The 12291-nt window shown below is 36.2% G+C and overlaps 1 pseudogene; it reads right to left on the bottom strand.

Annotated features, from left to right (window-relative positions):
* Window positions 1-1431: 1431 nt before the first annotated feature.
* Window positions 1432-9659, bottom strand: LOC149142646 (exocyst complex component SEC15A pseudogene; annotated as a pseudogene).
* Window positions 9660-12291: the final 2632 nt, after the last annotated feature.

Genomic DNA, 12291 nt, shown 5'->3' with positions numbered 1-12291 from the left:
AAATGTACAAGAGGATTTATTCTAAACATGACAAATTTTACATGAAAATACCCAACAACAACCACAACCATTTTTTTTTTGCATGTAATAGAATGAAAACCTGAACATAGTTGTTGGTGACCACTTCTAACACTAATACCAAAAGGGAATTTCTTCTGTGTCTTACAAAATACTTATCATTAGCTTTACCTTGAAAACATGTACGCCATACTATATTAGAAACACAAAAGCATGAAACCTCAAAAGAGTAAGCTAGAATTTGGAGAATTTTAAATTAATGTTGCAAACATTTTTGAGTAAAAAATCATGTGATTTCTATAGCAATATTCATTCACCCTTGATGCAATTTTTTTTTTTCATTTCTCTTATCATTCACAAAATGTTTCTACCTTTGCTATTAGGATTCCAATGTAAAAATGTTTATGCTATTAAAGGAGGACATTGGACATTGTTTTATAGAATATTTGATATTTTTAAGATGGGTGGTCATTTACCACGGTCTAGGGGACTGTATATGTAGTCATTATAAGCCTTTTCCAGCGATAATCACCTGATATGTTGAACAACATCATCATTACAATTGCATTTTCTATCATTTTTATATTATCTCAAATACCAATTGTATTACAAGGTATTAAATGCAAACTTATAATGTTAAGATGCAATAGAATATGAGTCTGAAAGATACCTGAGAAATAATAATGTTGGTTAGGTAAGGCTAGGCAAAGAAACACTCCTGAAGAGAGAAGCTTCTACAACTTTGTTCAACACTTAACAAATTTGAGAATCTTGTGCTTGGAAGTGATATAGCTTCCATAGCCATATTCTTCCAATAAAAAATCCCCAACTTTTCCGCTCTAAAAAATAAGAATACAGATTTCAATCACCCCAAATTTCATGTCTAGTCAAGCCTTATTCAATAACCATTGTCACCTCTTTCGTCAAAGGTTTCTAGAGCATATTTTGTATTCATGCACCTTCTTTCATTTTAAATCATAAAATGGTTAATTTTTCCAAGTTTACACATATTTTAACAAATTAAAGTAATTCTTGATGCTCGGTTCCATTGCTTGAAGATACTTGTTAACTACACTTTATAGATCATCCCTACAGAAATTGATTTAGGACCATATTCAAAGGGTTGTGATAAGCAAGGAAGTCCCTATGCATGTAAGACATATAAATATAAATTTGGAATTAAAAAAATAAAGGGAAGGGGGCAAAACAATATTGCACATTACATAGTAGACGAGTAAGAATATTTTATTAATGATATAACTCAGCTGAGTCTCATGGGCTAATCTATTGATTTTACAGAGGCTTTTAACTATTGTAGATAGACAAATACTCCATATAACAAATTGTGTTTTTCCTAAATGCTTTGAAAAATAGAGAGAATATTTCTATAAGCCTGTAACATGTAAACAAACTTTAATCTAATGACACAAGAGCATGAATATAAATTAAACATTCAGTGTTTCCAGCAGTGACTTGAAACATACCATTGAATTCGTGAGTTGAAATATTTAATCTCCTTACTAATGTATCCATGGACCTTTTTCAAGGATTTTTCTTTAAACTCCTACCCCCAAAGCTTCCAAATATCCTTTCAAGTGAATCTTTGAATTTTTCAAAAATCATTGCAACCTTTCTATAATCCAAAGAACTGTAGTGTTTCTCACTTATAACAGGGTTCATGAATTCATCTGGTTGGTGGATGAATAAAATATTAACCAGCTATCACACTTCTGCCAAGAAACCCTTCAAAGTTGTAGCACACTAAAGCTAAATCAAGCTAGTGTTGTGGAATATCTCCTCGACAAAGGACTCTAGCACTCTTAAATCATTATCAATACCCATTATAACATTCATATTGAATCTTCTAACAGTGTCCCTCATAAGTGTCACCATGAGGCAGTCTGATATGTTCTTTGACACCCCTGTTCCTACCTTATCCAAAGAATCGAATGGTAATATTTGCTATGTTGTAGAAACAAACATCTACATGTAGATTACCACCTCATTTAGATACTCACTGCAATTTTGTGGAAATTCGTCTGGGTTCCAATTGATGTTGTTAGTTACAAACATAAACTCATCCACCCTAGACTTGACTAGTCTCAACATCGCTTCATGTGCAACATCTTGAGAGTTCTTCAAGAAAATTTGAGCTGACAATGGAACATGCATCCTTTCTTCCACGCACATAGGAATGCCACAAAATTAGGTAGCATGTTGCATAAAAAATTCACAAACTCACTCCAAAACTGTCACATTGGTAACAATATGCATGGCATGAGATACACCCAGTGTGGAGATGTTTATCAATTTGAGTAAGGCCTCATTCATAACATTGATCAAAAGCTTATCTAGATACTTCTTCACAACATAAGAGAAGTCCATGTCACCTTTATAGGATATATAGCTAACAAAATCCTCTAGAAAGACCTCACAATGCAACAACAATCAGGCATCGTAGCAGAACACAATGCAATGCAAGGGAAAACATACATGATATCTAATGTCTGTAAATAGAATGCCAACACATTCATGTTGTAATCATACTCTGTTTTCATCACCATCTCCTCATATTTTTTATTAGCAAGGACATCATTGATCTATTTTCTCAAAGTCACACCAGGTAGACTCACATAATCCTTAATAAGAGGAAGAAGGCTTGCAACCTGCATACACGAAAACTGATCCTCTAAAATTTAGCTCATGTTTTCTACAACTATATCCGACATTATTTCCACTTGGGGAGTGGATATTAATCCTCCATCCATCCTCAAGACATGATATTCCACTATCAAAGACGCAACAATTTGAGCAAAGAAAAACTAATGTGATTCTAGAAAAGGTTGCATTGATGAGACTTGCATATCTGAATTAAGTTGTAGCTGATGATTTGTATAGTCGTAGTCCCAGAACTGGTCATCGAGCCCAATACATGTTTAGATGTCATGTTCCCTATGAACTAGAGTAATGCCAAATTTTAAAACAGAATCAACATCTTCCATGTCCTCCATGTCTGAAGCATATACACATTCTGTTACACCTGGCCTACACTTTTCCTCTGCCTTCTTTTTGCTGGCCTCACAGCTCCTCTTCTCTGTGCCAACCTAAAGAAGCTTTCTCAATGGTGAACTAACCAATTTCTCTAGCGGTACTTGTAATCTTCATCAGTCATTCACTGAATTCTGTTGAGATTTTCTGTTTGAGCAAAATAGGAAAAATCTCAGCTGATGACAACAATAGGGATTCAGTTCCTAGATTAGCTCCAGGTTTTTGGGAGGGAGTTAATGCCTCCTATATTTGATGTGAGGTAATTAATGAGGTTGTTAGATTCTCTAGGCTATATAACAGGCAACCATTCGGATGTTTGCTAAGAGAGTGTGAGGATTTCATGATGTAATCTCCTAATTTGATTAATAAACTCCTGATGCCTATGTTTGGTGGACGTAGCCCAAATTGGTTGGGTGAACCACGTTAAATACTATGTCATAAGTGTTTGATTTTCTGCTCTGTGTTTTATTGGTTTGCTGTGCCTCTGAATTCCAACAATTGGTATCAGAGCTTGTTGGATCAGCGGCACTGCTGTAGCACGGAGTTGTTTTGGAGGTGGAGCGCTGTAAAACTTGTGCGCGTGGAGCTGTTGGTGGTGCGTTTTCTGGATTATCGCTGAGGCAAGTTCTACACCTGCGTGCTGATGCATGAAGGAGAGGCGCCAAACCAGCGTGCTGTTGCGTGGAGGAATGACACATTACCTGGTGTAAACCTGTTTTGGAGCGTGGGTGAAGCGCTGGTTCGTTGGAGCCTGAACGGTATGTTAAATAATACGGCCTGTTGTTTCCAAATATTGTTTTCGGCCCGAATGTCATTCATATGACTACTGCGCGTTTTTTTTGTTGTTGTTGGTATACAACCACTTGTTCCGGGTTCCCTTTCCAGTAGACCGTCGAGTCTCTGTCCTCCCACAGTTAACACGACAACGCAATACCACTCTAGTCCGAAAGGGCGTGCGTTTAGTGGCCTCTCCTCGGTTTTTTGTCAGTTCCTCTATCCTCTTACAGAAGTCTCGACAAAAACCGTTGTCTGTCCCTTGTAACTGTCATAACCACGCTTTGATACAATGCAATGCGAGTTAGAGAATTCAGGTTCTATTGTGTATACCATTCTATCGATAGCTCCATTGATTTAAAACGCAGTGGGAATGTTTAAAGCGCAGTTTAAAGTGAAATTAAATTGAATAGTCTCTGTAGTAGGGAATGGCAGCGTAAAAATAGTTGAGTCGTTTTGTAAAAAAAAAACGCAGTGCCAACATTCACTTCTTTAAAAACGCAGTGACAGCATTCATAAATTCGAACTCTGCGTACTTTAGTGGGCGGCCCTTGCAATTCTCTGCGAAACAATAAATAACAAAACCGTAAATAAAAGATTGGTTTATTGGTGCAAAGAAAACACAAGAAGTGTATGTATTTTGTTTTATTGGGTGGAATTTGCACAAGTGCAAGGGAAGTGTTTTGTTTTTTAAGTGCAAAGAGCAGTTTTTTTTGGAAAGGCATAGGCAATTTTTTTTTTTAAATTGCTGGTTGGATATTTGGAGATTACTGTGTTTTTTGCTGATATCAAATGGCGAAAACTCAAAGTGCCTGTTTTGAAATTGAGAAATTTAATGGCAAGAATAATTTTGAGATCTGGAAGGTGAAGATGCACGATCTGCTAGTTCAACAAGGTGTGGCGAAAGCACTGTTGGGGAAAAACAAAAGACCTCCTTCCATGACGATGGATGAATGGGATGAGATGGACGATAGAGCTCTAAGCGCAATTCGGTTATGTCTGGCGGACGATGTTCTGTTCAACATTGTGTCAGAGAAAACCGCCGCAGGCTTGTGGTCAAAGCTTGAGAAGCTCTGTATGACGAAATCTCTCACAAATCGGATTCTCCTGAAACGGCAGCTTTACAGTTTGCGGATGAAAGAAGGTACCTCAATTGCTGATCACTTGAATGTTTTTAATACCTTACTGGTGCAATTAGACAGTCTAGATGTGAAATTTGATTCAGAGGATAAGGCAATAACTCTATTATGTTCTTTGCCTGAATCCTGGGATCACTTTGTTACTTCCATAAGTTTTTAGTACATCAGAAATTCTTGAGTTTGACGATGTTGTTGGAGCCTTGTTGGCTGAGGAGATGAGGAAGAGGTCGAATGCAGACACCTCTACATCAGAGGTAATGATGGCCAGAGGTCGCTCACGAGAGAGACACTACGGGGAAAACATAGCGACTCTCGCTCAAAGTCCAAAGGAAAGAAGCCAAAGGTGAAGTGCTGGCATTGTGGCAAGGCTGGACATCTAAAAAAGGATTGCTGGAAGAGAAAGCAGGCTGCTAAAGAAGGCTCTTCGACAGAAAAGAAGGAAGCCAACACCACAGATACAGGTTCAGTATCAGGTTCAGGTATGAGTGATGAGGTATTGTCTATTAATGTTTCAAAGCATGATCAACATTGGTTGTTAGATTCCGGGGCATCTAACCACATGTGTATACATAGAGATTGGTTTAAAACATATAGATCAATTGATGATGGTGTTGTGTACATGCGTAATGATGTAGCATGTAATATTGTGGGAATTGGGAGCATACAACTGCAAATGTTTGATGGGACAACAAAAATATTAACAGATGTGAGGCATGTACCAGATTTAAGGAAAAATTTGATTTCATTAGGAGCACTTGATTCAAATGGATATAAAACTGTAATTCAAGGTGGAGTAATGAAAATTTACAAAGGCATCTTACTAGTTATGAAAGCTAAGAAAGTGGGAAATCTATTTCAGTTAGAAGGTAGAATTGGGTCAGATCATGTGTCTGTGTCTGAACATGACAATAGTTCCATTCACTTATGGCATCAAAGATTGCGGCATATGAGTGAATGAGGATTGAAAATTTTGGCTGACCGAAAGTTACTTCCTAATCTAAGATCTGGAAAATTGGATTTCTGTAAACATTGTCTATTTGGTAAACAAAGTAAACAAAAGTTTAAAACAGGCAAACATACTAGTAAAGGCATACTTGATTATATCCATTCAGATGTTTGGGGTATAGCCCCTACAGCGTCATATGGTGGCTCGTCTTATTTTGTATCATTCATTGATGACTTTTCTAGAAAAGTGTGGGTCTACATGTTGAAAAAGAAGTCTGATGTTTTTACAGTTTTCAAGCAGTTTAGAGCATTCGTAGAAAACAGCACTGGTAGAACTATAAAATGTTTAAGAACTGACAATGGTGGTGAGTTTTCCTCCAAGGAGTTTGACAGCTATTACAAGGATGCAGGGATCGAAAGACATAAGACCACGGTTTATACTCCTCAGCAGAATGGAGTTGCTGAACGCATGAACATGACTCTTCTAGAGAGAGCAAGGTGTATGCTGAGTAACACCGGGTTGCCAAAGGAGTTGTGGACGGAAGCGGTGGCAACAACTTGTTATGTGATAAATCGGTCTCCATCAACGGCTATAGACTGCAAGATTCCGCAAGAGGTATGGACAGGACACCCTTGTGACTATTCTAAACTCAGAGTGTTTGGTTGTGATGCATATGCTCTAGTGCCTAAAGATCAGCGAACTAAATTAGATCCAAAGTCTAAAAGGTATATCTTTGTTGGGTATGGTGATGGAACAAAGGGATTTAGATTGTGGGATCCTACTACCCGCAAAATCATCATCAACAGAGATGTAAAGTTTAATGAATCCTCTCTTGCACAGTTAGATGCAGATAGAAGATTGAAACATGATGATGTATCTGATTTCCAGCATATTCAGTTTGATAGCATTTCTAATGATAGTCATAACGACCATAGTTCAGATTCTAGTCATGAACAGGTTTCAGAATCAGATTATGAACAGGGTTCAGATGGAGGACATGAACAGGTCTCAGATGGCGATCATGAAGAAGTTTCTACAGATGATAGACAGCCAATTATGGAAGCACCAGAAACATTCTTAAGGAGGTCTACAAGGATCAAACGCCGTCTGAGAAGGTATGATGATCATGTTACTTCAGTTGCTTTGATCGCTAATGATGATGAACCTCTGTGTTATCAGGAAGTTGTAGAAGGTTCAAATAGTGACAAATGGAAAGCAGCCATGAAGGAAGAAATGATGGCCTTAGGTAAGAATGGCACGTGGGATCTCGTTGAACTTCCCAAAGGCAGGAAAACTGTGGGATGCAAATGGGCCTTCAAGCTGAAACGCGGTGTGAATGATACAGAAGACAGGTACAAAGCTCGGCTGGTTGCAAAAGGGTTTTCTCAGAAAGCTGGCATAGACTTTCATGAGATATTTTCACGAGTGGTTAAAATTGTTTCAATTAGCATTGTGTTAGCATTAGTGGCTTTGTTTGATTTGGAGTTGCAGCAGTTAGATGTTAAGACTGCATTTCTACATGGTGATTTAGATGAGAAAATATATATGGAACAACTGGAAGGGTTTGTTCAACATCGCAATGCAAAACTTGTCTGCAGGCTCAAGAAGTCATTATATGGCCTAAAGCAGTTGCCTCGGCAGTGGTATAAGAATTTTGATTCTTTCATGTTGAGTCAGAAATATGTAAGAAGTGAATATGATCATTGTGTTTATTTTAAGCAGTTAAATAATGGCATGTTCATTATCTTAGTGTTGTATGTTGATGATATGCTTTTAGCAAGCAAAAGCATTGAAGAAATCAACAGTTTGAAGACTCAGATGGCAAGGACGTTTGATATGAAAGATCTAGGAGCCGCAAGACAGATTTTGGGCATGGAGATTTTCAGAGACAGGAGTAATGGTAAGCTGTGGCTATCACAACAGAAGTATGTTGAGAAAATACTTTTGAGGTTTGGTATGAACAATGTGAAGCATGTGTCGATCCCTTTAGCTTCCCATATTAAGCTTTCTTCGAGTTTATGTCCTAATACAGATGAAGAAAAGGATTATATGTCTCTAATTCCTTATGCTAATGTAGTAGGATGTTTGATGTATGCGATGGTGTGTACGCGACCAGATATTTCTCATGCAGTTGGGGTTGTCAGCAGGTACATGGCAAATCCGGGTAAAGAACACTGGTCAGCAGTGAAATGGGTGCTTCGGTACTTGAGAGGCACAAGTAGTTATTGTATTTCTTACAATAAGAGTAGTGAATTTGTTTGCGGATATGTTGATTCCGATTTTGCAGGTGATTTGGATAAGAGAAGATCAACTTCAGGGTACGTCTTTACTCTTGCAGGTGGAGCTATAAGCTAGATGTCAAAGCTACAGAACATTGTTGCTTTATCCACTACTGAAGCAGAATACATTGCTGCTTCGCATGCTTGCAAAGAGGCGGTTTGGTTGAAAGGTTTTCTTGGTGAGTTTGGTAGGTTACAGGACAACATCAGGTTACTTTGTGATAGTCAAAGTGCAATACATTTGGCTAAGAATCTAGCCTGTCATAGCAAATCAAAGCATATTCCAATTAAGTACCATTTTGTAAGACAGGTTATCACTGAAAGGGGAGTCTCTCTGGAAAAGGTGCCTACAAAGGAGAACTGTGCAGACATGTTCACGAAAACAGTTTTGTTGGAGAAGCTACGCTAGTGTTTGGCTTCTCTTGGCTTGAAGAAAAGATAAAATAATAATAACAGGGCATCAGGCGAATTGTTGTCAAGGTGGAGATTGTTGAGATTTTCTGTTTGAGCAAAATAGGAAAAATCTCAGCTGATGACAACAATAGGGATTCAGTTCCTAGATTAGCTCTAGGTTGTTGGGAGGGAGTTAATGCCTCCTATATTTGATGTGAGGTAATTAATGAGGCTGTTAGATTCTCTAGGCTATATAACAGGCAACCATTCGGATGTTTGCTAAGAGAGTGTGAGGATTTCATGATGTAATCTCCTAATTTGATTAATAAACTCTTGATGCCTATGTTTGGTGGACGTAGCCCAGATTGGTTGGGTGAACCACGTTAAATACTGTGTCATATGTGTTTGATTTTCTGCTGTGTGTTTTATTGGTTTGCTGTGCCTCTGAATTCCAACAAATTCATTTTTCACTCTTTTATAGATGTGGGATTTGATTTCAGGGATCTTCTTTTCTAGTATTTGTTGAAGCGCCTTGGTTGGAATTATGCACGAATAATCTCTTTCTATCGAGTCTAAATTTTTCAATGTGGGGTAGTAACTATCATTTATAACATGTTGGTTTCATTTCACAGATAAATCCATGACCTGTGAATAGATTTTTGATGAATGGATCGATTCTGTTAAGTTTTTCTTAATTGCATAAGCTTCTATAAGCTCTCCAACTTTAGCCAGGAGAGACTTATCCACTTGTTGAAGCTCATAATTATCATTGGTCATCCCATTATTTAACTCATCCTCATCTACTAAAACCCCACGGGGCTCATCCAATGCATGGATGAATTCCTCATAATGAACTTTACATAAGCCCTCTATTTCAATCTCCTTCTTCTTGACACAATATTTGAGTTGATACAATAGAGATTGTAGTTTCCTAACCTCAAATTCTTGTCTAATGATTAAAGAAAAATCCTCTCCACTAACGATTGTAGAGGCTAAGGCCAATTCCTCCCCTTTCTCACCCCCATTCTCTAAAATTTATCTCCTCTTGGTTTTAGTCTGCATTTTATCCCATGTGCATAATCTTAACCCTCAAAAGGATCAACTGGTCATCGATTCTGGTTTAGAAAATTCAACTGTTAGCCCATTAAAAGACCCAAACATCCCTTTCCCTCATATTTGAATGGGTTAATTGATCATCGATGTCGGTTCAAAAAATTCAATAATTTTCCATTAAAAACCCCAAACGTCATTCCAAACATCATTCCCCTTGTAGCTGAATGGAGAACAGGTGAAAAAATCACAAAACAAGAATTATTTCTTCGTTATATACGTTTCATTCAAAGTTTCAAACCCTCCATTAATGAGTTAGTAATAGCTTAATGGAAAATAGGTGAAAAAATTACAAGACATGAATTCTTTCTTCATTATATATATTTCATTCAAAGTTTTAAACCCTGCATTAATGAGTTTGTAATGAATGAAACCACAGAGTGAGGTGAGAGAAATTAACTGTTACCTGGATCTCCATTTGGGTAGATGGTTTTTTTATAGACCCAACAAGGTAGAATATACTATACACAAAATTCAAACATGAAACCTGGCGCATCGACCTATTTTCTTTGAGTAGTGTCAAAGATTCTAGAAGCCACTCCATTAAATACCCCTATTCCTCCCCTCTCTCATTTACCTACCTAGAACCTTCCAACATTTGGTGATCTGCAAGTTTCGTTAAGAATCCATGATCATTCTTGTTGCTTGGCCAATAAAACAATTTGGAGTGAGAATCATGATTTCCAACTAACCCACAAAGGAATTGAATGGAAAATCGAATATTTTTCATTGTTTTCTCTTTGATATTGAATTGGAATGTCACACTCATCACAAATTTGATATTATGTATCTATTCTACAAATTAGTGGATTTAGATGATTACACAATTATGTGATTTTTGAAAAATGGGTTATTTGGTTATCAAATTCATTTTGTTGCGTTATTTAGTAATAAATTTGATAAGAAATTGTATATTATATTATTATGTTATAAATTTATTAATTTAGATATATCAAACAAGGTTATAGTTTCAACATTAAATTGGCCTAGTATGTATATTTACATAAATTTTAAAGGTTAAACTATTTTTGTTTTAGGAGGAAATATATTTTATATAGAAATTTGGTTTGTGGTTTAACTATAACTTTAAAATTAGATTATTATTAATTAATTAATTATATAAAGTTTTTAAGGATTGACTTAAATTTATAAGTTTGAAAGGATTAAGTTAATTTTGTAACTTTATGAGTTAATTTTTTAGTAGACAAATTTTTTATTGGACCATAAATTTACTAAGAAATTGGTAAAAATTCCAAACATCAACATAGTTTTAGCATGATTCAAGATGTGTGTATAGTTGAATGTCATATCCTCTAGCCACCCCATGCAAAGGCATGTGATTGTTCTTCTATCATGATTCAAAATATGTGTATAGTTGAATGTCATGTCCTCTAACCACCCTAGGCAAAGGCATGTGATTGTTCTTCTAACTCCAACACTTCAAAATTCCAAATTTCCATTGTACTTGGTTCTTAATTTCATAATTAAGAAACTTTGATACCAATTAATAATTATGCTCTTCATATAAAGAAATATGCAAGCTTGACATCCTATATAAACATGTGTAGTTATTGTATGAACAACAAACACATATTATGCACCACATTTACCATAATAACAACAACAAATACTAAATATAAATTACACATAATAAACTACATTAAGATATTCATAAACATGAGAATACCTATCTTTGTGAAATCATTATCTAGTTGTTAACTAAGGATGTTCCTCCTAATATTATACATAATTATTCTAGAACTCTCAACAACATGCCACCCACTGCAATTTTCCCTAGTAAGCAATGCACCCCCTGCCATCATTACTTTTTGTCTTTACTCATGGGGCATCTATGAAGATTTTCCACCCCTATTCATGAATATTTATACTCTTCAAATGTGTCTCCTTTGTTTCTCTTAATTCCCAAGCATGACATAGGAATCCTCTCACTCTCTCCCTTGGCTATCTAAATTGTGCCCCTACATAAACACTTGAATCCCTACTTGATTCTCAGGACTTAACCTCCATCATTTCAAAGCCTCACCTGTGATCTATTTTTGGAACGATTTATACCTTGAATCTAACCCACATTTCATTGAAGAAGTGTTATTTTGATTTCCTAATTATGAATCATGAAATCGTATGAGTTTACTGGTGAAATTGTATGAGTTTATTGATGAAATTGTATCAGTTTATTGGTGAAATTGTATGTCTATTTGATGAAATCATATCTGTTCACTTGGTTGAAATCATATATATTAATTTGGGGGAAATCATATATGTTTGTTGATCAAATTCATATGTTCCATTAGCTGAAATCTTAATTGAATCATGTATCTCATTACATAGCACAATCAATCCTTGAATTTGTGATTTATAGAGAATGCCCCTTTCCACTAAATAAAAAATCATGATTCTAGTGTATAATTAGAGCCTCAACAGTCTAGAAATGTGATTGGTGACTAGGTTGGGCATCTTCCCTCTCTTATGTTGAAAATCTCATTTACAAGCCTTAATGATGTGAAGATCCAAATATGTGACTAGACTAGGCATCCTCCCTTCCTTAGAGTCACAAATTTCATTC

Source organism: Pinus tabuliformis, chromosome X (genome assembly GCF_031772625.1).
Source record: "Pinus tabuliformis cultivar Carrire ecotype Pingquan chromosome X, CPIR1, whole genome shotgun sequence".
Taxonomy (NCBI): Eukaryota; Viridiplantae; Streptophyta; class Pinopsida; order Pinales; family Pinaceae; genus Pinus; species Pinus tabuliformis.
The sequence above is the reverse complement of the archived record's forward strand: the minus strand, read 5'-3'. Positions and strand labels throughout refer to the sequence as shown.